The sequence below is a fragment of the Diabrotica virgifera genome, chromosome 6, assembly GCF_917563875.1.
Source record: "Diabrotica virgifera virgifera chromosome 6, PGI_DIABVI_V3a".
Classification (NCBI taxonomy): Eukaryota; Metazoa; Arthropoda; class Insecta; order Coleoptera; family Chrysomelidae; genus Diabrotica; species Diabrotica virgifera.
Window position 1 is genome coordinate 99,794,454 of NC_065448.1, and position 26,252 is coordinate 99,820,705.

Consider the following 26,252-nt stretch of genomic DNA (forward strand, 5'->3'; position numbering starts at 1 on the left):
TAACAGACGCAAGTCTCCGAAGGGCCAACCAGGTCAAAACAGATGTTGTCCGGGTGTCATCGCATTCCAAGATATCCTATTTTTACGAAATAAAAATATATAAAGAGTTCTATACACGACAATTTCTGATTTACACGACGCAAACAAAATCAAAATACTATTCAAACTAAAAATTGTTGGAGACATAATTGGGGCGATAATTGGGAAAATCTTGCCAATGATTCTTAAAACCTCGATCAATATAAAATATTTACTACGATCAAATGCCTTTTAGAAGTCAATAAAAATAAAAAAACAGTAGATGGGGATATAACAGTATGCCAACGAAAATATGTAATCCACTATTCTGTTGGCAGCTATTTTGGATTTTCTATAATGAACTCTTTTCTACTAATCAAGCCCCTTCATTTGATATCCATATTGAGGTAGTTGTGAAATTAAATATCTAACCCACCATTTTTTGGCGGCCATTTTGGATTTTCTATAATGAACTCTTTATTAGTAGTCAAGCCCTTTCATTTGATACCCATATTGAAGTAGTTGTGAAATTAAATAATATGTAACCCACCATTTTTTGGCGGCCATTTTGGATTTTCTATAATGAACTCTTTATAAATAGTCAAACCCTTTCATTTGATACCCATGTTGAAGTAGTTGTGAAAAAATATGTAATCCGCCATTTTATAGCGGTGGACATCCTGGATTTACAATGATACTGAATGTATAGTGTATGTAATGTTACAAATCGGTGTAATTGTAACGATTCATATAATACTTTTTTGATTATTTTTTAGATTGTTACATATTTATATTTATAGAAATATACTCTTACAGTACTTCTTGGGTTTTTATTCGTTTGCTCCGATATTCGACTTTAAAGGAAAACTGTACTTTTGATAGGTTTCCAAGACAAGAACAATATTGACATTCGATTTCGACATAAAGTTTCTTGTTGTCGATAACGAACATTTGTCACCCAAAGAGAATTGGAACTTTCAGAGTTTGTGACATTTCTGTAGCCGTTACAATGGCTGTGTTATCTTTCGATAACCTATATTAAAAAATATAATTTATTAGGAAATGCCTCGACGAAAAAATTATATCTTGTATCAGCCCAAGCCAAAAACAATCAGTGAAAGCCACACCTACCGTAATAAATAGGTATATTTTATTATTGGTCTTTCAATGCCAAAATCAGGATAAACAAAAAGGTATTTTCATTTATGGTTCCAATCAATATGATTTTCATCATTACTTTGCATTGTGCGATATATTTGCAACCTTTTGTAAATCAAAAATAATTCCATTATTATAAAGATTGCCAACAAAAGCCGGCCCTGTACGCAACTTTTTTCTCGGTGCAATATTCTATATTAATTTATTGAAAGTCAACATAAGTGCTTAATTTTATTTACGAATTTATATTGTGTGATATGCCCACTGACTATTACTTCGATGGTCGGTCTGGTTGCTTTAAGTGTCGTTGGCGGCTTAGCCACCAAAGATCAAAGGCGTGTCGTTTCTCTGTGGTTATTGTTCTCTGGTTGTACTAAACTGTTGTCATTGTAGATACGGATACATGTAAGTAGGGAAACCTGTTTGTATCTGTTATTAATAAATAAATAAATAAATATTGGCTCCGTGCGTCTCCCCTCTACTTACAGTCACGTGACACGCTGTCAGATTTTGTCAGGACGTTTTAACATTGAGTCTTATGGGATTATTTTGTTAAACTTGAATATTTTATTTTGTAGTGATAATAACCGAATACAATTGTTAGAATTCATTAGTTATTAATTTATATTGTAATTTATAGTGCAACAAAAATATTTTCTTTTTCGTTAATAAAGATTTATTGACATAAACTGCGATAGTGAGGTTATGTATACAAAATCAAACTGATAATCAATATTGGAAATAGAAGAATTTATATCAGATTAAGTGCGTTTTTATTTTCTGTTTATATTAATACATAATATCACTAGCGGGACACGGCATTTTTTTAAATGTCTCATTTAAACATACACAAAGCGTCCTGATAAAATTTCAAAAAACAGCCACCATGAGCAGTTCGGTCGATTTTGCTTTGACACTTTGTTAACGCTCAGAGCGAATATTGACATTATCATAAGCAGAAGAGATATCTAGAAAGATGCCAATAGTGTATTGGTTTAGAGCGAAGCCTATTTGAATTGTTGAGGTGAGGTATGTAAGGCATTCCGTACAACCTCTACCCCTTCTAAATCCTAGTTGTAGTGGATTAAAAATCTTATTATGTTCTACAGTCCACTCTATTCTATTCTTTATAAGAGTTTCGAGCATTTTGCCTACACATGAAGAAAGAGCTATTGGTCTAAAGTTCCCTAATCACACAAAACATTCCAGGAATGTTCCTAGAAGGTACACACAGGACATTAAAACATTCCTGGAATGTCCCCAAAAGCACACGAACGTCGCTGGAAAGTCCCAGGAATGCGCTGTGTCAGCATTTTAAACATTCCTTGAATATCCTGTTGGAACATTCCATGAATGTCTACGGATGTTCTTTGAACATTCACAGTATATTGTTTAGACTGAATGTCTTGTTGAAACATTCCATGAATGTTCTTAGGACATTCAAAGTATATTTTTTAGACATTCTCTGAAATATATCGTCAGTGATGTGACAATACCTCTTATATGTTTTTTCATGAGTTTTGCAGGAGACGAAAACATTTCTTAAGGTCACCTCCTGTTTTCATACGTAAGTTTTGAGTTGTTTTGTAGTAAATAGATAGTTGAATTTACTACAAAACAAGTCAAAAAATATATAAAAACAGGAGGTGGCCCAAACAAGTTTTTCATCTCCTACAAAATTCATGAAAAAGCAGATAGGAGGTATTGTCGTCACATCACCGACGATATACCAGAAGTATATATGTGGCCATACCAAATAATACATCCTTGATAAATATAAACATTTTTATTGCACAAAATCTTGTCATATATTTTTTTCATTATCATCACTACGATGACGATTCATTGTATTGAATTGTACATTAAAATTACAATCTGGTCATAACTCTGACCAATGAGCAATTTTAATTTAACCTAAATTACTACTGTTCCTTAAAATGAAGAGCTTACCCCATAGCGTCTCTTATCTAATCTAACAGGCACACAAGCACTATGCTCTGCTTTTCTAACCGCACTATTCTAACATACACAGGCACACAAGCAATTATGCTCTGCTGTTCACTATCACCTATCACCCAAACTAGTTCAAAAGGCTTTGTCCTCTTCAATCTTCTAGTTTGCCCAGTAGTATCGAGGAGCTGGATTTCCTCAATATTCTTGTAGGTACTTTACGAAGTTGTTGCTTGTGACTTCCAACTTTACTCCAACTTTAAAAACAAATCCAGCAGTAAAATATGTATGTGCCTGAAGGCTTTTGTATGCTTTCATCTGCTGCTTAGAGTAGTAACTGTGAGACTCCACCAGATATGTATAAATATCTATAATGGTAATTTGGTGGAATGCACTTTATGGTAAAATCAAATTCTGACTGAATTGTATATGGATCTAAATCCCCAATTATTTTCAGCTTCAATAAATATCTAAAACAATAAAAGAAATAATGTTATTGCTTGCAAAATTCATCAATTTTGATAAATATCAGAGAAAAATGAACAGTAAATAAAAATTGTTTCCCCTACCTTTCTCCGAACATCTGGAGTTTCCAATAATAATTTCCTTAAATAATCACTTTGCAGTGTGGTAAAGTTTATAAAGTTCACAAAATACAGCAAACGAAATCCAAATGAATCCAAAATAGACAAAATACGACAATAAACAATTAAATGAAATGATATTACAAACATAACCTCTGTAACCTGTAACTTTGTGTATGCCAACCAGAACCAAAAGTCACGTGGTTTGGATTGCCTAAATACATATATACACGCGCGGCAAATTTGAAAATGAATGCAAATTGAATAGTAAATGGCCTCTCTTAAAATATAGGACATTGGTAGTATGTTCATAGAATGTCTTGTGGTAACATTCCACGAATAACTTAATTAGATGTTCACCGAATGTTCCTTGAATATCCAGGACATTCAAACATTAATAGAACTTTGATAGTACATTCCTGGAATGTTTTGTGCTGTTAGGGTTTACCGGATTATTACAATCTTTATCTTTTTTGATTATAGGTAAAATTACTGATTGTTTCCACTGAACAGGAACTATACCCGTTGTAAGACTTTCATTGAAAAGTTGAATTAATAACAAAGATCCAACAACGGGAAGATTTTTTAACATGGAGTAGGAAATCTGATCCAAACCAGGAGCCGAGTCAGATTTAATTGAGAGGGAGTTCTGATACTCGTCGAGAGCAAATGGCGGTTCTAGGGCTTGAGAAGATCTAACCAATACTTTATTGACAGCGGAAAGAGGGGTTAAACAACATAGAATTTCGTGGGATATAGGAGTAGAAGGCAATTGAGTATATATTGAAGGTTTCGAAGCCGATACCTTATTAATTGTCTCCCACACAACTTTTAGAGGAGTGTTTCTATTTAATTTACTGCAAAATAGCCTGAAACTATTTTTACGCTTTGATTTTAGGAATTTTCTTGATTTGGCTATATTCTTTTTGGCCTCGATATAGTTTTCCATTGAGGGGATATTTTTAAATTTTTTTAAGGCAGACACTCTCGCAGAGACGACTTCAGCATATGAGTCATCCCACCATGGAATGTGGTATTTGGAATTATTAGCAGGGTGAAGCCAAGGTATTGTTTCATCAGCTACCGATGATATGGAGTTAGTAAAAAATTCGTAATCTTCCCTGGGAGAAGCTGAGGAAATGCTGTTTAAATTGTTGTGATAATTAGACCAATCAGCTTTCTTTAGATTTCTTCTTTTACATGAATGCGGGGGAGATTGAGGACATACACCTATCTGACATATTATGGGGAAGTGGTCACTAGTTCCAATATCTGAAATAGTGGACCACTTGCCCACCCTGGCTGCCACATCGACTGATGCCATTGTTAGATCTATTACCGACTTACTGCCTCCTGGGGCCACCAATCTAGTTGGAGACCCATCATTGAGAAATACTAGCTCAAGTTCCTCCAAATAATCAAAAATAATCCTACCATTGTGACTGTCTCTAGAACTACCCCATGCCTTATGATTACAATTTAGATCACCCATGACTAAAAATGGTTTATTAAGTGATTTCACAAGGGAAGACCAGTTGGATTTGGAGATAGAGTTGTCTTGTGGACAGTATGTATTAAAAATATTCAAATTAAAGTTAGGGAGAAATGTGAGTTGGAATTGGACATCATGATTGAAGCCTGAATTGGCAATTTTAATTTCCCTATAATCAATATTGTTTTTGATAAGAGTAATTAATCCGCCATAGCCATCCTCTCGATCTTTTCTGATTATTTGATACCCTCTACATCTTATAACATGTTGGTTTAAGAGCCAAGATTCGCTAATAAGGATTATATCTGGGTTAAGGTTTTTTATAAGTATTTTTAGATTGTCAGAATTAGTGTTATATGAACGTATATTCCACTGAATAATAATTATCGTAGTGTTAGGATTCATTATATAGAGTATGTTTGCTGGACCAAGGAGTCAGAAGATCTCGAATCCTCAGGCTCGAGATCCTCTATTCCCCTCCGACTCTGGTTTACATTTGTATTGAAAGGTGATACATTTTTATTTATGCTGGTCTTTAGATCTACCATATTGTAAGGAATGGGGTATGATTTTGAGTTTATTAAGTCCCCAATGAAGGTCATGACGAGCTCCCTGTGAGATTGGTTCAGGATAGACATGGCCTGATTGAAATCCAAATGAAGTTGGGATATAGGTTGTGAGTTAGTGATTTGAGAATCAGAGTGAGCAGGATTGAATTTTGAAGTGAGGGCTCATTTATTCTTCTACCTGATGGATTAATAAGTAGTCTTTGGTGGGAGATTTTATCATAACCTGTATTTTCTTGTATTGAAGGTCTTCTTCTTTTTTGTGGAGATTGAGTTACTTGACTAAAAGGTTTTGAATATTGAGCTGAAGCTGCAGACCTCCTCTCCTGTGGTAAGACGCCATTAGAATTATTCTGATCGTTATGTAAAGGGGGAAATCGTTTATGTTGAAAGATGAAATATTAGAGATCCTAGGAACCTGCTGACTTGCCTCATAGAAAGATAGATTAGAAAAGGACATTAGATCCTTAATATCTTTTTGTCCGACTCTCTCTCTACAATTACGACTACTTGATTCATGGTCAGAAGATTTGCAGAAAATGCAATATTTTGTACACGTATTAGGGGAAGAATCCTCATGAGAAGTTCCGTATCTAGCACATTTCTTTTTTCCTCTACATTGGTTCGTAGAATGGCCATAAAGTAAGCAATTCCCACATTGAAGAACAGGGCTGATGAATGGTGTGACCCTCATTGGTAGTTGATATATGGAAATTTCTTTAGGAATAGTTTTTCCTGAAAAAGTTATGCTAATAGTTCCCGTGGAGACAAATTCAATCTTTGAATCTACTTGTACTCTTCGATTCATTCGCTTAACACTTAATATCTTACATAAAGCCAAGTTTGTTTCTGATGCCTCCTTATTATTATTTCTTCCTCTGTGAATTTTTTATTAACTCCCCTTACTATACCCCTACAAGAAACCTGATGAAATGGAATGAACACCTCATACCCTAGGGCTTCCCAATCTTTCCTCACAACGAAATCGTTGGCTGCTTTTTTAGTAGCAAATAATACACCTATCCTGTTTTTACCTTTTCTACTGATTTTCGTGATGTCTTTAATTTTTAAAACGGAAATAGATTTAGCTATGCTTAACACGTGGTAATCTCCAATATTGCTATTCTGACCTTGGACAAATACTTCATAAGGACCTATGCCGGTCTCCGAATATAGTATTTGTTTTTTTACTGTAAGACTTTTCTGAATACTTGGACGTTGAGATTGACATTCATATTGGTTGATTTTATTAGGAGGGTCAGGTGGTGGAGGAGGATCGGGAGGAACTTCTCTCTCCATCTTATGCGGCGGATTGACGAATTTAAAATCTATACTAGGCGATGCAAATTAGAAATTAACAGGAAAATATAGATAGTTTTGGCCCTTACCCTTTGGATGAGTTTCAAAAGTCGTCCGTTCACCTCGAACGATAGTCACAGATTTGTCTATTTCAAGTTTTCTTCCAAAAAATCAAACGTCAAACACAACAAAAATCACAAGAGATATTCACTGCGAAAAGAAGCCGAGGCTGTTCATCCCAGCGGACCTCGACTTCTTATCAGCGATAAATAAAAAATTAACAAAAATAACAACCGTTTTCAAATTAAATTAGGTTTGATGAGGTTTTTTATCAAAAAGTAAAAACTGTTAACTATTCGCTATTTGACAACCCTAACTATATCATGTCAATAAACTCAAACTCGGTTCTCGTTCTCGGTTCTCGGTCCTCGGTTCTCGGTTGGCCAACGACGGAGATTCATTTTGACAGATTCATAGTAGTAGAAAAAATTACAAAGAAAACGCACAAAAAAAATTACGGAATCTGAATTTCCATGCATATTTTTTTTATAATTCTCGTATCAAAGTTACGCATGAAGCTAACGCGTGATCCAAAATTATTGTCACCATAGGTGGCTCTGAACGACAGAGATAGCTACACAGTGCATGTTTATTATTAATTCAGATATACTTTCCAGTTTACGTCAACTTTGACAGATACTTGTGAGGAAGCAAAATTTTAACTTTATACGAATTAAAAGGTCTTGAGATTGGGTATCTTTTCAACGTGTTTTCATATTCTTTGTTTGGAAAAGTGATCATAACAACACTGAATATAGCCGCAATTGGCCGTGACGTCACACTCCGGCGGTTTTCAGATTAAAACAAGACATACGTAATATTTTGCACGGATAGCTTTGATCCCAATAATTTTGGATCGCTCGTTATTATATTATGGCGTGAAACTATTAAATCTATAAATCGGCCCTCTATTTGACAGCATTACCTTGTTGCCACATCTAAGACGACGAACTGTTACCTTGGGTGCATTCAGCAGACTCAATCGATGACTAATCGCTTAGTGATTTTCTGCTGAATGCCACATAAATTGTCGATCAGTTATCATTCGATGACTTATCGGTCGCCATTTTAAACATCGGTTTTGAAATATGATTACTTAGCAAATCAAAATAAGATTGACGTATGACGTGTGTCTAACACGTATATTTTAAGTTATGTATCTTAAAAAAACATGAATTGAAGGCAAGGAAGGCTGAAAGGCATATAAATCACACTGATAAATATCTGAACTGCTTTGTTGGATTATTCGTATGTACCTATTAGGTTTACCTATGTCGCAAGAAATTCAAGAATTTGAAACTATGTATGAATTAAATGGGGTTATTTATAAATTACCATTTCATAATAATTCTCATTTCTGTTCTTGGGGTGTCTTTCACGTATTTGCCAATCATTTTGAAAAATGTGACAGTTGTCATAACCTTTTTCGTATGTACATGAAAGTATACCATTCAGAAGAATCGTTAGCGATTACACATCGCTAAGTAATCGATTAGTCATCGCAGTTTTCTGCTGAATGCAGCCCTTGATCTTGAGAGTGGCATAGCCACCTTTACTTAACAAGCCATGAAGTTGAAACTTGGCAACATCTATTGGTAGACCGATTAATTCTGAGAGTTCTCATTTGTTTTTAAATAATTTTCACTGTATTTACAGAGAAACTGAAATATTTTACAATATTTCGTGCTCCAAATTATAAAGAACATTAAAAGGTATGTTATTAAGATGATTTTAGTTTAATATAATATATTTTTATATAAACTTGCGTGCGTATAGAAATCCGTCCACTTAAAAATTTTCTCATTTTTAATGTCTTGATATTTCCTAAACCTGTTGGCAGATTTAAGTGATTTTTTAATATGTTATAGCCTAATTGTTTAACAATATCGCTGTAATAATATTGTTGCTAACCAGTTAAATTTTTATGCTGTACCGGGCATTTATAAAATACTGAAATTAAAACCCAAATATAGACTCCGGTTTTCTTAACATTCTGTTTTTTTGATTAATTCGCTTATGTTTAACAACTAGATTTGTTCTTTATCAATTCAGGGTGTTTCTAAATAAGTGCGACAAACTTTAAGGGGAAAGGAACAAAATGCAACATTTTGACGCCTGTATTTTAAATGTAATAATTTTTTTCGAATTCTGAGAAAACTAATAAGTATTTTTGAAAAATTTAAACGCAGAATAAAAGATTACTTTATTACCGAGAGCCAAAAGTCCCTTAGAATGAATAAAAAGTTTTTTTTAATGACATATTTGAAACTAAAAATCACACTAAATTTTCTTAGTTTTTCACCCCTGTAACTTATTAAAATAAACATAGAAGTTTTCAGGGACTTTGGGCCCTTGGTCCTAACGTAATCTTTCACACTGCGTTTAAATTTTTGAAAAATACTTATTAGTTTTCTTAGGATTCGAAAAAAATGAATCCCGTTTATATTCTTGTTGTTGGTTTTTTTTTTGTATAATAAACGTTACTTACAGGGAATTACTTTTAATATTATTTTGTACAAACTTCCAATTAATAATATTTTCTTGTTCGACTCTAAAAATACTATAAATTTTACCAGAATTTGTACTTTAAAATCGTAGTTTCGAAAGCGGTAGTCCGAAAGTCAGACTACGGACGTCATCAATTGCGACGTTGCCTTTTTCTCTTCATGGCTTGTAAAGTAAAGGTGGCTATGAGAGTGGCTAAAAAATATCATTGTCACATGTCATATTATGTATGTCAGACAATGAACTGTCAATACGGATGGAATAGGCACAAAGACAACTAATGCAGCCACGATACAAGAGAGAGGTCCTAGAGAGAGACAGACAAGGAGACGCGGCTAAACACAGTATAGGTAATAGGTATTTAGTCCATTCCGAAGTTGTAGTTTTGTTTTGACATTTCCCTTCTGACATAACCTATATGTGTATCATAAAATAATATAATATATTATATACAGGCATATTATGCCTTTTTTGCCTTTACACTTACTTGTGAATTGATTTTTTGTTTTATTTATTTACTGAATATAGAGAGACTTTTAAACTGTCCAAGGTTGTTCTAGCTTTGTTGTTTTAAAATTTGTGATGTTTGTTATAATGATAATAGGAGTCTTATTTAAATTGGTGCATTAAAAGGGATTTATTATATTATTAGCAGTAATTCCAAATGCGAATATTAGAGCAGGGCATTTAGCACAAAATAAATCGATTTTTAAATACAGCACCTAGAGATTTGCAACTTTTTGTATTGTGTTTAGGATGGTGTCAGAAAAAAGGTATACTATAGAAAAATGGGTGGAAATGACCCCCGGTGCTCAAAAATCCTCCACACTCCAGAAGACAACATGTCTTAGCAGTGATCTTGGGCACCAGGTAGTGCATCCAGAAGGTGACGTGACCATAGACATGTTTAAGTCTCTAGACACGAAAAGTTTAAAGTCTCTAGGTGCTGTATTTAAAAGTCGATTTATTCCTATGTTTTTAGTGCTAATGGTCTATATGTTTCAACACTATATCATGCCCAAAACACGCCATAATAATGTGTTTTGAAATGTCATAGGAACCTCATTTGTGACATTATTTACTTTTAATATTATATGACTACTGCATATGCATCCAATTTTCTGTAATTCTTGACGTTTTCGTAATCGAATTTTATCTGCACATTCTTTTGGCACCATCCCTAATTCCTCTAATTTAATCTAATAGCCTTTTAATAGTCTAATGAGATATGATGTAAGGTCCATCTGCACCGATCTGTTTAATGGATTAAAATTATTTGATGTAATTTAGTATGTTTACAAATTATAAAAAAAAGGGTGCCCGATATAATTTTGTTTTGACTATAATTAATGAATAATTAAAAAAATTACTTTTTTTATATATTAAACAGTTATTTATGTATCAAGGGCATTAAATAGATGTTTATACCCTAAGGGCGACAAGCTTATAAATTACATAATTATGCATGTGGTGAATATAAAATTTTATGTCATAGCGGTTCATTGCGTCAGTTAAAGTTTTAATTTTATAATATAATAAATTAGAAGAAATACTGTATCGCAGCAGGTATTTAGTACTGTTGGTAGAAAAGTGATGTTGGTTAGCAATTTGGTATTAACATAAACAAAGTTTTTCTATGTGAAATTGTCAAAAAAGTCAGAATGCAAGAGAAATTCGATATTTCTGAAAAAAAGCCAATAAAGCGACTGAGAATCTATTACCAAATAAACGTATCTATGACAAGGAATACGCTAAATTTCAACCATGGATGACAGAAAATAATACTGAATGCGTAAATGAGACTGTACTACTGGCATACACTGTACAGGACGACCAAGAAAAACATGGAACAATAGGATAAGCAAGATTCTCAAAGAAAGAGGGAAGACATAGAGTGAGCCGAAGGAACTAGCTAGAGACAGAAAAGAGTGGTGTACATTTGTAGAAAAAAATTTAAGAGAGCTTGTACACCTCGACACCTTCGGGTATAAGAGGTTTTCGATTATGTATGCATGTTAATTATAGTCAGAACAAAATTATATCGGGCACCCCTTGTTTTTTATAATTGTTACCATACTAAATTACATATCCAATAATTTTAATCCATTATTAAACAGATCGGTGCAGATCGACATTATATTGGATCCTCTACTATAAATAAAAGATCCAAAGTACCAACAATACTGTCAGTAGTCTTAAAATATATTTATTAAAACATACCAACTGTAGAAAAATAATATAACTTATCAAATCTGTTTATTTAAAAAATACAGCTACTATTTATAATTATTATAAATATGATTTATACGTAATCATTTGATTTTAATTTCACACTATCACTTTGGACGGTTATAGTCTTTCTGGCATTATTCGAATTTCACTTTTATCCAATTGCGGTTGCAACTCCAATAGAGTCATGTAACAGTTTTGTAACTTGATTTGTGGATGTCCGTGAGAGCGGTTGCAACTCCACTGGAGATTCCTGTGGCAGTTCTGTACTGGAAACTGTGTCAGAGAAATCCTAAAAAAATATTTTTGTTAGATTCCAAAGCCACAAGAATAATGGAAACATATAGCAAAGGAATTTGAAGCAAGATTGAACTTTCCCCATTGCTTCGGTGCCGTTGACGGCAAATATGTGCAGAGTATTCTACCAAATGGGCAAGGTTCCTATTTTTATAACTATAAAGGATTTCATAGTATGGTTTTGATGGCAGTTGTAAATGCTAATTATGAGTTCATAATATACGAATTTGGCGTGAATGGGAGAATTTGTGATGGAGGTGTTATAGAGCAAACAATATTTTACAACAAATTAAAAGAAAATACATTACAAATTCCAGTCTTTGATCGCCTCAGTGGTTCAGATAAAATGCTTAGTGACGTGTTTATTGGTGTTGAAGCTTTTGCCTTAGCTCCACATTTCTTAAAACCGTTTAATCAAAGAGAATTAACAAATGAACGCAAAATATTCAATTACCGCCTGTCAAGGACAAGGCGAGTTGTAGAAAATGCCTTTGGTATTTTAGCTAACAGATTTTGAATTTTCCATACCACTATTAATTTAAATCTAAAAACTGTATATATCATTGTCATGACATATTGTGTACTCCATAACTTTTTGAGAATTAAATATGCTTCAACCTATACTCCCATTGGAAGCTTAGACGTTGACAATAGGAATGGTTTAAGAACAGAAGATTCTAATCTCATTGATATGCAGAGATAACATTATATAAGTATTTCCAGAGACGCCAAGCAAACTAAGGATAAACTTTTTTTATGGTATTTCAATAATGAAGGTAGTGTACCATGCCAAAATAGCCATGGTGTAATTCATAATATAGTTTAATTATAGAATTTAATTCAAGTTCTAAATATTGTGAACGTAGATATAGTTTAATAAAGAAATTTTTTTAAATTAATCATGGTTTTTAATTGATAGAAACTTACAAAATACCTTTTCAGGTAGATATGATTATTCCACAAACGCAAATATGCAACAAATATGTGTGTCAAGTGTCAACAATAGAAACAGCAGGAAATTTCTTAGACAGTTAGAAATTCGATTAGCATCTTTTATTTCGACAAAAATTTGGCATCCATGCCCAAAATTCTGCTTAAATTTTTGTAGAGAGTAGAAAGACTTCCGGAGTGGAAATTGAAACACCAATCAGTAGTAAATTAAGAAATGCAATTTTCTTTACACCTACAACAGTGGCTCAATCCCATATGAACATAATACTACATTAAATATGCCACAAGAAAACAGTGTCAGAACTTAGCAGAAATACATAAGTTGATTAATTATTATATTCTATTATTATAAGTATATAAATTTTTTTTGGCAGTAGTACCCCAATATTGGAAAATTAAATACTAAAATGGTAAAAGAAATTTATATGATTTAAAAGAATTCTCTATTTTAGAATGAACTAAAAATAAAATATTGCCTCTTTTAATTTTTCAATCATTAAAGTGTATGCTTCATTCTCTACTTTTCACCTTCCATAATGCATGCCAGCTCAAAAATTTGTACAACTCTTCAATTAAGAATAGGTTTGCAATGCTTCTAATATCACTCATTTCGACTGTCCACCTTGAAAACTTTTGCCGGACTGAACTTCTGACCACACTTCAAGTAAAACTGCACAGGTAAAATCTTCAGCATGTTGACGAGAGTACAGGCGGCGCTTGGAGGCTTACATGTGATACCGTCTTGCTGCTCTTACCTGCGCAAATGAGTCTCTGCAGACATGGTCTCAGGCAAAACGTAGTGTGTAGCCAGTGTATTATACTACAGACCTCAAGGCTCTGAGGATAGTCAGCATAATTTAGATTGCTCAGATTTCTGCATTATCATTATGAATGATATATGTACAACGTTATGCTGTCATGACATTTGCAAAAAAAATTGTTTGTATTGATGGTACCTATGGAACTAATATTGGTGAAGGCGTTGCTGTGACATACATGATTTCAAATAGAATGAATACTACAATTTCTACCTAATAATATCACTACAGATATGTTTATGAGAGATATAATGGAAACTTTTTATAACGGATGGACAGCAGTGATAATGTGACAGCTGTGTCTAATCGATTATTTTGTTCCTGGCACATTGATTGTGCCTGGAAAACTAATCTAACAAAAATTTCTGTAGTTGAAAAAAGAATGGAAGTATGTATACAAGTGCTTGAAATTTATACAAAGTACTTTAGAAGTTAACAACTTTTAAATAGATTTGTTGAATTTTCCAACTGGAGAATGATTCTGGTACTGTTAAATTTTATGAGTACCTGAGTAAAAATTATAGTTTGAATACTAAGTCGGGGTTCTACTGTTATAGAAAGGAATTACTAACAAATACAAATATGTACTTGGAGAGTATGCACAGTATTATAAAAAGGTGAAACAACTAGATAAAAGCATGCATAATTTGACACACTACACTCGAGATAAACAAGTGGAAAGACTAATTCAGATAACAAAAGGTTTGTAAATATGTTTTGATTTAATTTTGTCAAGATTTTTGTGGCTTTCAGGAAAAAGGACTGATTGATTGACTGCCATTAATTGTAGCCACAAATTATAAATTTGATATTGAAAGTGTGGAAGGAAATGATGAATTTAAAAAATGGATAATTAAAAATAAAACAAACTCAAAAATATGTACTGTTACAGAGAAACTGTTTAATGTATGTTATCTTGTCAGCTACATACTATGTAAAATATGCTACCATTCCTACTCATGTACTTGCCTTGATTATTTTATTAAATTAAATTCAATCAAATCTTTAATTCAATCAAATATTTGCCAGCACATTCACTACCTTTGTATTACATGAGTCACACTAAATAATTAAGTTCCAAGCAGTGATATTTGGGAAGAACTGGAGTCTTCAGCACCTACGCACACATCAAAAACCGAGGGATAGATAGAAATTACATGAGATACTATCTGCTCAGCACTGTAAGTAATTGCATTAGGTCAAAAATGCAACAGTGAAGATATTTTAATGACAGCCGTTAATCAAATTAAAGCTGTGAAAGCCAACAAATTTCACGTTGATCCAAATATGAGACTTGAGAAAATTCAGAAAGGGTGAAACAGGTGTCATTTTCTACCAAGAAAAAGACAGTGTCTACGTCTGGTAAACTATTAAGGAAGCCCAATATCGCAGAGTCCTCCAATTTGAATGAAGTATCCTCTAAATGGTATGTATTTGCATAATGCCTGTACCTATGTGTTGTGAGTACACAATTAAGTAATCAGCAAACTGCATGTCCATTTCTTGTTTAAGTTCACCATTATCTATAAATAGTTTTTCGCAGATTTTAAAACAACAAAACTAGAACAACTTGCAACAGAACAACTCCTCTATATTCAATGAAACAAGAATCAATTCAATTTCAATATACAACTCCTTGTATACAACACAATAAAACACAAAACATAGGTTAGGTTAAATAAAACGGAAATGTCAAAACAAACTACAACTTCGGAATGGACTAAATACCTATTACCTATACTGTGTTTAACCGTGTCTCAGACAAGGTGCTGGAAACATTGACAGGCCGTGTAATTTGAGTTGCCTATATCAACTTAAATCGGGGAAATATAAAAGTCTAAATATAAAAGTAACATAAAAACATAATCAAGGACTTCTTCACTTTGTATAAAACAGTCACTAATTTAGTATTTAAATAGTTTTAAAATTATTTAACTCCCAAATACTTTAGGAAAGTAGGTATTTGTTTTGATAAATACAAATAACAATTCTGAAAAGTATCTAAACACCAAGTATGGCACTGTGTACTCTATTTATCCCCTAAATACAAAAAAGGGGTTAAATTTTGAAATATGTACTGCCAATCAGCATTAGGCCTTAGCCAAGTTAAAATATAAGTTAAAATATTCAACGAACTGTAAATATTGATTCAATCGGGTCCATTTATATAGGCAACTCAAATTACACGGCTTGTCAAATTCTCCAACACCTTGTCTGTCTCTCTCTAGGACGTCTCTCTTGTATGTTGGTGTCAATCTTGCTTCACTATTTGAATGGGACATGGCCATTCCATCCACGAGCCGTTAAATACCGCTATGAATTCCACGATTTTATTGGTTAGAACTACCCACGTGATATCTGTGTTCGTATTGGTCAGAGAATTAAGCAATAAAGACAAATAATGACAATCAGCTGTTAGACATCATTATGTGATGGAATTTTTATTTTGATGTAAATAAATATTATTACTGATAATTTGTATAAGCAAAATTATTGTACTGCACCTACAGTGACTCACAGCTTCAATTCTGAAATGATACAGTCGTTACTCAATAAAACTAGCTTGTGTCAGTGACCCAATATAAGAAAAAAAAATTACATACTGACAGTAAGTTACTAACTATAAGTCCTCTAAAATAGCAAAGCTATGTTTTGGGTTTCAAATATACCATACTTAAATAACAATAGTTCTTTAATTATTTTGTGTATGATTTTGATATCAGCTAAAATGATGTAAACTTTTAAAGGAGAATATTAATAAAGAAAACAAAACTCCTTGTTGCTTATTTCTTTGGCTGATAAAAGATTTATTTCTTACAGTTCAGCTATGTAGGTAGATTATTCTTTTGTAATATTCGTTTAATTGTTTTAGGGTTACCTATTTTTCCAAACTGTGTTTCCACCTCATCTCTCAATTTTGGTGCACTTTTTTGGGATTATTTGCTATTTCTCTGACAATACATCTTAGCTATTAGGACTTTGCAGACGACTGCTCTGAAAAGTTCATTTGATGTTCATCCGTACCATTCTCTCAAGTTGCGCAGCCAAGATATTCTGCATCTCCCTATGCTTCTTTTTCCTTGAATCTTTCCCTGCATAATGAGTTGGAGCAAGTTGTTTTGGCCCATACATGGCAACATTTTTCATACGAATTTCTAGTTACATACAATCTATCTTTTTATGTCATAAGGCCAAACCCAGTTATACCAGGAAATTGGCTCAGGCCATAGCATTATTCTCTACATATAAAAACTTAGGAAAGTGTGTCCTTTTAGGTGACACAATAGATCGAACACAACGAGCCATGTGTATCTTTTTTAGTACACAGTGTTGAGGACAGTGTATATCTAAAAGGATACACTGGCGCTGAGGGTGTTAATTATTGCATATTTGAAACCCAAAACATAGCTTATGCTATTTTAGAAGACTCATACTAACTTACCTACCTTCAGTATGTAAGTTTTTTCTAATAAATATTGAGCGACTGACACAAGCTAGCTTTATTGAGTAGTGACTGCATCATTTAAGCTGTGAGCCCCTGTATATGTTTATCAGTCATGGCCTAGCTACACGTTAAAATTGTTTCGTTATCATTCCCTGCGTTGCTTTCTTCAGCGTGCACACTGATTTTTGTACAGCAGCTTTTGTAGCCAATAGTTACTCTTGTTTGTTTTCTAGATTTTTCCTAATCAGGACTTGATTTCTTTTTGGTTTGTTACTAACTCCCTTCTACAATAGAGAGTTTGGGGCTTATTATTCGCTAAAGTGTTGGAATGCTTGTGGGTTTTGATATATGTACCTACTACCACAACTCTCAATACAAACTTTGATCAAACTGATAGTGTGACGACTAGATTTTTATAATTTGAACAAACTGCAGTTGTGACGGCACTTCCTGAGTTTGCTCAAACTGTTTGATCAAATTATTTGATAGTGAAACCACGACTTTAAGGATTTAAGTAACATCAATTTAATTTGCAATAAAAAAGATCATGAAGATTTGACAATGCTTGTAAATACATACACCCGATTTAGATAATTTAAGTGACAGCAATGTTTAGATTGTTTTGTCAAATATACACATGCAACAAAAAATTTAATAAAAATTTGCATAAAAAAATTGAAGTATTTTAAAGGTTTCAATATGTAAAAACATTGAACCACAGAAACGGTTTTTCTCCACAAAGGAACAAAAATCGTAGCAACATATTAATAAGTGATACGTTTAAAAATCCAAATGTAAATGAAATTTCAGACTTTTTAAAAGGACACTAGACACAACATGCCCTATACTTCACAAAATGCCGAAGAAAATCATAATTATTATATAATATAACATATAATTTCCCCTAAATTACTTTTCCCCATATCCAGTACCTATATTAACTTTTATGTAAATTATCTCTTTTTAATTTTCATGCATTTATAATTTAATTTATAAGATATATTCTAGTACTGCCGTGTTTGTATTGAACAACTGAAATAAATTAAAAGAATATTATAACTATACAATAATTGTTTATATTTTTTATGAGATAAAAAGAAATATTTTATGAGACTAGGTAGAGTCTAGAAAGAAGACTAGTAGAAACGAATAAATAGTGTTTTTTAATCAATACCGTTTTTCAATATACATATTGATTTTCTACCACACTTTTATTTCTATCATAAAAATTGTCAAAGATAAACAAGAAATTAATATTTATCCATCATCCTCAGTCAGCTGACTTGTTTTCTTGAAATTGAAACGACACTTTGCATACAATATTGGTATTTAAATATCCCGCTCTGTCATTCTTAATCATTTGACCAATACGAACACAGATATCACGTGGGTAGTTCTAACCAATGAAATCTTGGAATTCATAGCGGTATTTAACGCTTCGTATTCCATCCGTATAGGGCTTTTCATCGATAGTCATTTGTTTCGAGCTTCTGTCATACACGGATTATACGACATATGACAGAAGCTCGAAATAAATGACTGTGAATGAAAAGCCCTATTGACAGTTCATTGATGTCAGATTTCGTTCAAATGCAATGAACTGTCAATACGGATGGAATGGCCCTGTCCCATTCAAATAGTGAATCGAGATTGCCACCGACATACAAGAGAGAGGTCCTAGAGAGAGACAGACAAGGTGCTGGAGAATTTGACAGGCCGTGTAATTTGAGTTGCCTATATAAATGGACCCGATTGAATCAGTATTGACAGTTCGTTGAATGGACCTCATATTTTAACTTTCAGGGCTGATTGGCGGTACATATTTCAAAATTTAAATACTTTTTTGTATTTACAGAGTAAATAGAGTACAGAGTACCATACTTGGTGTTTAAATCAGTTTAAATACTTTTCAGGATTGTTATTTGTATTTATCAAAACAAATACCTACTTTCCTAAAGTATTTGGGAGTTAAATAACTTTAAAACTATTTAAATACTAAATTAGTGACTGTTTTATATAAAGTGAAGAAGTCCTTGATTATGTTTTTACGTTAACTTTTATATTTAGAATTTTACTTTTATATTTCCCCGATTTAAGTTGATATAGGCAACTCAAATTACACAGCCTGTCAAAGTTTCCAGCACCTTGTCTGTCTCTCTCTCTAGGACCTCTCTCTTGTATCGTGGCTGTTAATTGTCTTCCTGCCTATTCCATCCGTATTGACAGTTCATTGTTCAAATGCCGGTTCCGCTGTTTATGTTTACAAATTTGAATTTATTTGAGTATTTTTTATTATAATTAATTAGTACAACTTCGTCAAAAAATCAATCAATATGCCACCTCCAGAAAAAAAAGATTGTGGACTTATTTTGTTTGACGTAGCTTCTCCGAAGAAAACTGAACTTCTAAATGGACTCATGAAATTCTGTTGTTACAAGTGGTATATGAACTCCAAAAGTATGTACCGCGTAATTTTGATAAACACGGCAGATACTTACAACGAATTTAACTATCCTCATATTTACACGAGTGACGAAGAAGACTTTAAACCAAATGCAATCTTTTCTACAATAGAAAATGCCAAACCTGGCCAGTCAAATTGGATAGATGCCTTATCTTTCGGTGTGCATCATTTACACCAAGCCATAGCAATAAAGGGCCTGGTGACGTTACAGCTCATATTTTTTACCACTTTAGATGCAACACAAACGTTAAATTACGATACAGCTAAGTTAAATTCTCTTATGGAAAAAATCAATAAACATGATATATTTTTGTACATAATTGGACCAAATGTACAACTACCATTTGTTATAACTAATACAAATTGTATACCAAAATGCATGAACGAACTACAATTGGTAATTCAATATTTACAATAAAACTACATTCGAGGCAACAAGGGCGAACTCAACCTTAAGCCATTTTTTTTATTTTTACTGTTTTTTTCTATGTTCATCCCTTCACATGACACAGTGGCTCATCAATTCATAATCATAATTATTGTCTTCAGTTATGGAATTAAATAATCAAATTTACGGAATTTGTCCTCACACAACAACTTAAAAATTGCGTTTTTCTTAAAACAGGGATTTTCGAGTTAACCTTTGTTGCATGCATAGCCTCATTTATTTATCAGTGTATCCAGTAACAGTTTAATTTTTTGGTTCTTTAATTTTGTTGATGTTCTTGTTTTAACAGGTTAAGCACCAGAAACAATATTGAAAAATGCCCCCCCAGGCCAAGCAGCAGTTTCCTCATTATGCAGTGGTCCCTAGGGACCTCCATGGCATATGAGGAACTTCCTTCATCTTCTAGGGGCCGATGACACTTAACATGTTAAACCTGTTGTTTGTATTTTCTATTTCTTCCTTGAACATTAAATAAATATACTTACATACTTTCTTATCTGTGGCTTTACACAGCATATTCTGTTTGCTGTCTACCATATTCCAATCTCCATTTCTTCTCGTCATATACAGGGTGTTTGGTAAAGAATGGGTCATAGCTTAACCTTAGATTCCTGAGGTTAAAATAGGTTGATTTAAGCTAACTTACCTTAGTACAAAAGTTGATAATAACCAAAATACAGGGTGTCAAAGTTAAACATTTATTTTATTGATTTTTGAATATTTCCTGACAGGCATGGGACAACAACACGAAATTTGGTAAGTGGTGCTGGTACTGTACACCCTACTAAATTATGTTAAACAAACATTTCTGGCTACTACCAGAGGCGTACGACGGGGGAACTTGAATGTGTGACCCTTCCCAAATTCAAAGCCACTGGCGGAATTTCTATTTTAGTGCAATTTTTTGATTCTCCAATACTTTCTATGTAAATAACATACTCTTCATTCGTAACTATAAAGCCATTGGTTTTCGAGATATTTGAAGCTAAAAACGAATGAGCATAATACATTAATCAAAATAAGTGTGCCTTTTCATTTTTAACTTCAAATATCTCGAAAACTAATGACTTTATTGTTACGAATGAAGAGTATATTATTTGCATAGAAAGTATTTGAGAATCTAAAAATTATGCTAAAATAGCAGTTTCATCAGTGGCATAGAATTTGGGAAGGGTCAACCATTCACTTTCCCCTGTCGTACTCCTCTGGTATTAACCACAAACAATTATTTAATATAATTTAGTAGGGTGTACAGTACCTACACTTTCTGCCAAGTACCATAAGGATATGTCAAATAGTTTTATAGTACCGGGCACACATAGTTCTTAAAGTTTTAAATAAAGAATAAATTATTTTAAAAAAATAATACTTTAAAATAATTTGACATATCGTGTGATACTTGGCAGAAAGTGTAGGCACTGTACATCCTACTAAATTATGTTAAATAATCGTTTCTGGCTACTACCAGAGGAGTATGACAGGGGAAAGTGAATGGTTGACCCCTCCCAAATTTTACGCCACTGAAGAAACTGCTGTTTTAGCATATTTTTTAGATTCTCCAATACTTTCTATGCAAATAATATACTCCTTATTCGTAACAATAAAGTCATTAATTTTCGAGATATTTGAAGTTAAAAATGAAAAGGCACACTTATTTTGATTAATATATTATGCTCCTTCGTTTTTAGCTTCAAATCTCTCGAAAACTAATGGCTTAATCGTTACAAATAAAGAGTATGATTTTTATCATAGAAAGTATTGGAGAATAAAAAAATTGCACTAAAATAGCAATTTCGCCAGTGGCGTAGAATTTGGGAAGGATCAACCATTCATGTCCCCCTGTCGTAGATTGTATATTACCAGCACCACTTACCAAATTTCGTGTTGTCCCATGCCTGTCAGGAAATATTCAAAAATAAATAAAATAAAAGTTTAACTTCGACACTCTGTATTTCGGTTATTATCAACTTTTGTACTAAAGTAAGTTAGCTTAAATCGACCTATTTTAACCTCAGGAATCTAAGGTTAAGCTATGGCCCATTCTTTACCAAACACCCTGTATATCTTCTTCAGTGCGGTCTCTTTTTCTGTCTGTTCCATTGTAATATAGATGTCCTCTTCTGCTCCTTCTATTTTTAAGTTCTTAGCAGTAGTCTAGTCTCCATGCTTTGCTATGTCCAGAGAGTAATTTTTGTTTCTTTATTCCATTATTTAGTATCTCCACATTCATTAGTTCTCTAATTCGTTTATTTCTGACTTTGTCGATTAGTGTTAATCTGCAGCTTCTTCTTCAAAACATCATTTCCATTGCATTTATTCTGTTTTCCATTCTTTTATTTGTCACCCATGTCTCTGAGTGATACAGTAAGCAGATTTTCACTGTTTTCTTAAGATTTGTTGTTGCTTGTAATATCATTGCCCCATACAATCGAATGTAATTGTCAGGTTGTCTTTCCTTTTTTTATTTTATTTATTATACCCATTCTATCTGATCCTGTATTTGATAGTGTTACTGTTACCTCATGTATTTATATTTATTTAAAATAAAAAGGAAAAAATTCCTCTCATTGGCTGTATACCATAATAAAAAATTTACTAAGGAAGTAAAACTTCTCTTGTAGGAAGATGGTATATAAATTTATACAGTGCCTCCATAAAGTAACGCATAAATTCGTTATTTCGTAAACCGGCGACTTTAAGGAAAAATCCCGAAACAGGTCGATTTTTATTTTTAAATTACGATTTTTTGGCATATATATCATGCTAGTGACGTCATCCATCTGGGCGTGATGACGTAATCGGTGATTTATTTAAATATGAACAGGGGTCATGTGACAGCTCATTTGAAAGGGTATTCAATTCTCTATCAAATAATATAAACATTAACATAATTATTTATACAGGGTGTTCAAAAAACATTTTTTTAATTAAAATAAGTGAGACAAAAAGAAGAATATATGTAATTTATTTTAATTCAAATTGCATTTTACTACTGTCAGTAAAGAGAAAAAAATTTTATTTGACAAATAAACATTGATTTTCGTTTAAACGAAATGTTCAAACTGCCAAGAGACAGGTGGAAGGCAGCTTCAACATTGAATTTAAGCGAAAAACAATATTTATTTGTCAAATAAACATTTATTTCCTGTTTTCTGACAACAGTAAAACATATTTTGCATTAAATAAATATATATACACCGTTCTTAGGCGTCAACGCCCTTCGCTAGGGATCTATGGAGGAGTATCACCAAGCCGCAAGCCCTTATCCCTTGCCGTACCGCTCCTCCATAGGCCGATCAGACGCCAGTTTATTCCAGACCAAGCCGTAGACTCTATTGAGTTTTATACTACGGCGTTGGCCTTTTAATAATTTCTTGACCTGGCTGAGGCTCGAACCATCGATCGCAAACCACTAAACTTGTCGATCGATTGCGCCTTTGCCAACTGGACCGTCTAGACCGACTAATTAAATAAATTACATACATTTTTCTTTTTGCCTCAATTATTTTAATTTAAAAAATGTTTTTTTGTACACCTTGTATAAATAAATATGTTAATGTTTATATTAGTGAATAGAGAATTGAATACCCTTTCAAATGAGCTATCACATGACCCCTATTCTCATTAAAAAAAAACATTGAATACGTCATCATGCCCAGATGGATGACGTCACTGGTATGATATATATATATATATATATATATATATATATATATATATATATATGTTAATGTGATATTCAAAGATCGGTGTGCTCAAAGCAATTGATTAGATAATTAACTAATTAATTAAATTTAATTTTAATGATGCACTTATGATTTAATTACACTATTTAATGCTCTAATCTCAGGGTTTTATATTCTCGTGCTTCAATATCTCCTTTGCTTTACATATGATAAATAAGGTCAAAGATTAACGGAATAAAACACATATATGGTACAAAAGCATCTATTGAAATAAATTCACCCTCAAAATATCCTCTAAAAATAATATCTCCTATTCTGATTATTGAAATAACCCTACCACTATCTAAAGTACTTATTGAAATTTGCGTTATGAATAATTCTACAAAAAAAAATAAAACTGTCTCTCGGATGATGAGTTGTCCAAATTCTTGTCTCTGGTCGCCTACAATTTACTCTTAGCAGCCCCCTATGTAGTCAGCAATCTCGCAACAAATTATTGCAAGCCTATTGTCATTAATGACCCCCTACAGATGCACGTATCTTTCAAAAAACAATGCTAGCCTTTTCTCCTCTCGATAAACTGAATCTATTTCTCGTTCCGGCATGCAACGGTGACTCTTGGAATATAAGTAGAACAATATAACTTACAATGCTTTACGTGATGAGCTTCCGTCAGGACACTTATTTCAACAAACTCACAACTATTCACTTATCTGCCTTACTACTTCAGGAGACTTCCAGAGATCACCACTAATCGACTTAACGATCATTTAACAACTGACTCTTCTTCCACCCTCTAACATTTCGCTAAACTCCCATTCTTCATACCTAGCCCCTCCTTTTTCCTTCTTCACCAATCCGAGTTCCTCAATTTTATCCCCATCTACCTTTCAGATAACAAACACCAATTTTCCCTACCATTAGAAATTTCCTAAAACTAATTACATGCCAATCGGTTTTTTTTTTCCTTTCTTAATATCTAAACAAAGATTACATTCATTTAAATTTCTAAATACAATTGTTCCCTCGCCGCAAAAGTCCATTTGGGAAACCCGGTCTCATTGTCCAAACACATAACCACTTTCTTATCATACTAACTGTACAAAGAAAATACTTAATCCCTATTTAAATTTTGTTTACCTACGGCCATCCAAAGATAATTGACTTTCATTTCTTCGAAATGAATTTTGGTATATTTTTATTATATGTTTTAACTTTTTCTAAAATATTAAGATCGAAACCATATTAATTCAAATTTTACATATCTTAACAACTCCCCGCCATTTGATTTGCCGAAAAAATTCTGTTATTTATTTAAATGACAAGTTTTTTTTAGGATCAAATTATTCCATTATGTTACCAAACTCTACTCATGATACTTATAAATGTCGTGAATGTTAAAAATACCCCGTATCTTGCCTGTCTCTATATGCGCTAATTCATAACTATTTACCCCATTTTCCGTATTGACCCTATATGGACCTTCAAATACCGGCATCAATTTAGCACAAATACCATTTTGTAAATTGGACACCCTCAGTGCCCTCACTAAAACTTTATCCCCTTTCTGGAATGTAACCGGCCTTCTTCTTCGGGTCCTCTCTTGCCTTTGGAGATATTTCTCTCCACTTCGTCTCAATCTTCGTTGAACCACCTCGATCACTTCTTCGTATTGTCTGGGGGCGGTGTCTTCCCACGGTCTCGTAGGCATTGTTCCTTTCATTACATATAAAGGCGTCTCCTTGGTAACCGTATTTGGTGCACAGTTCAAATACGTCTCTATTTCAAACACTTTTCTGTCCCAATGTCGATGATGTTCTTCCGCAGCAATTCTTAGAAATTTTGTGACTTCTTGTATAAAACGCTCTGATGGGTTGCTCTGTGGATGTCGGATGCTTACAAATTTTGTATTTATGCCTCTCTCTCTTAATTCCCCTTTAAAACGGTCATTCCTAAAGTATGTCGCATTGTCCAACAAAATATTGTCTGGTCTTCCCACTGTTTCGATAAAATCGTCTATCTTCCGAAGTATTTCAGCTCCTTTCGTGGTTCTACATGGGTACAGTTTTAAATACTTTGAGAAAACATCCACCATAACTAATATGTGTTTATTCCTCTGTGTTGTTGTTATTAAATCGCTCAACATATCAATGGCGACAATATCCAGTTTCTTCCGAGCTATGACGTTTTTTGTGATGTTTTCGTTTTTGAAATTCTTACTTTTACACTTTTGGCATGTCTCGCAATTTCGAGTCATCTCTTTGGCTATTGTATAGTCCTGT

At 33.0% G+C, this 26,252-nt stretch overlaps 1 long non-coding RNA gene across 1 annotated transcript; it reads right to left on the reverse strand.

The window, feature by feature from the left end:
* Positions 1–11,871: 11,871 nt before the first annotated feature.
* LOC126886658 (uncharacterized) lies at positions 11,872–15,650 on the reverse strand. Its single transcript, XR_007698737.1, has 2 exons — positions 14,435–15,650; positions 11,872–12,153 (listed from the first exon to the last, which is right to left on the reverse strand). It is a non-coding gene; the product is annotated as an uncharacterized LOC126886658 (long non-coding RNA).
* Between the last annotated feature and the right edge of the window lie 10,602 nt (positions 15,651–26,252).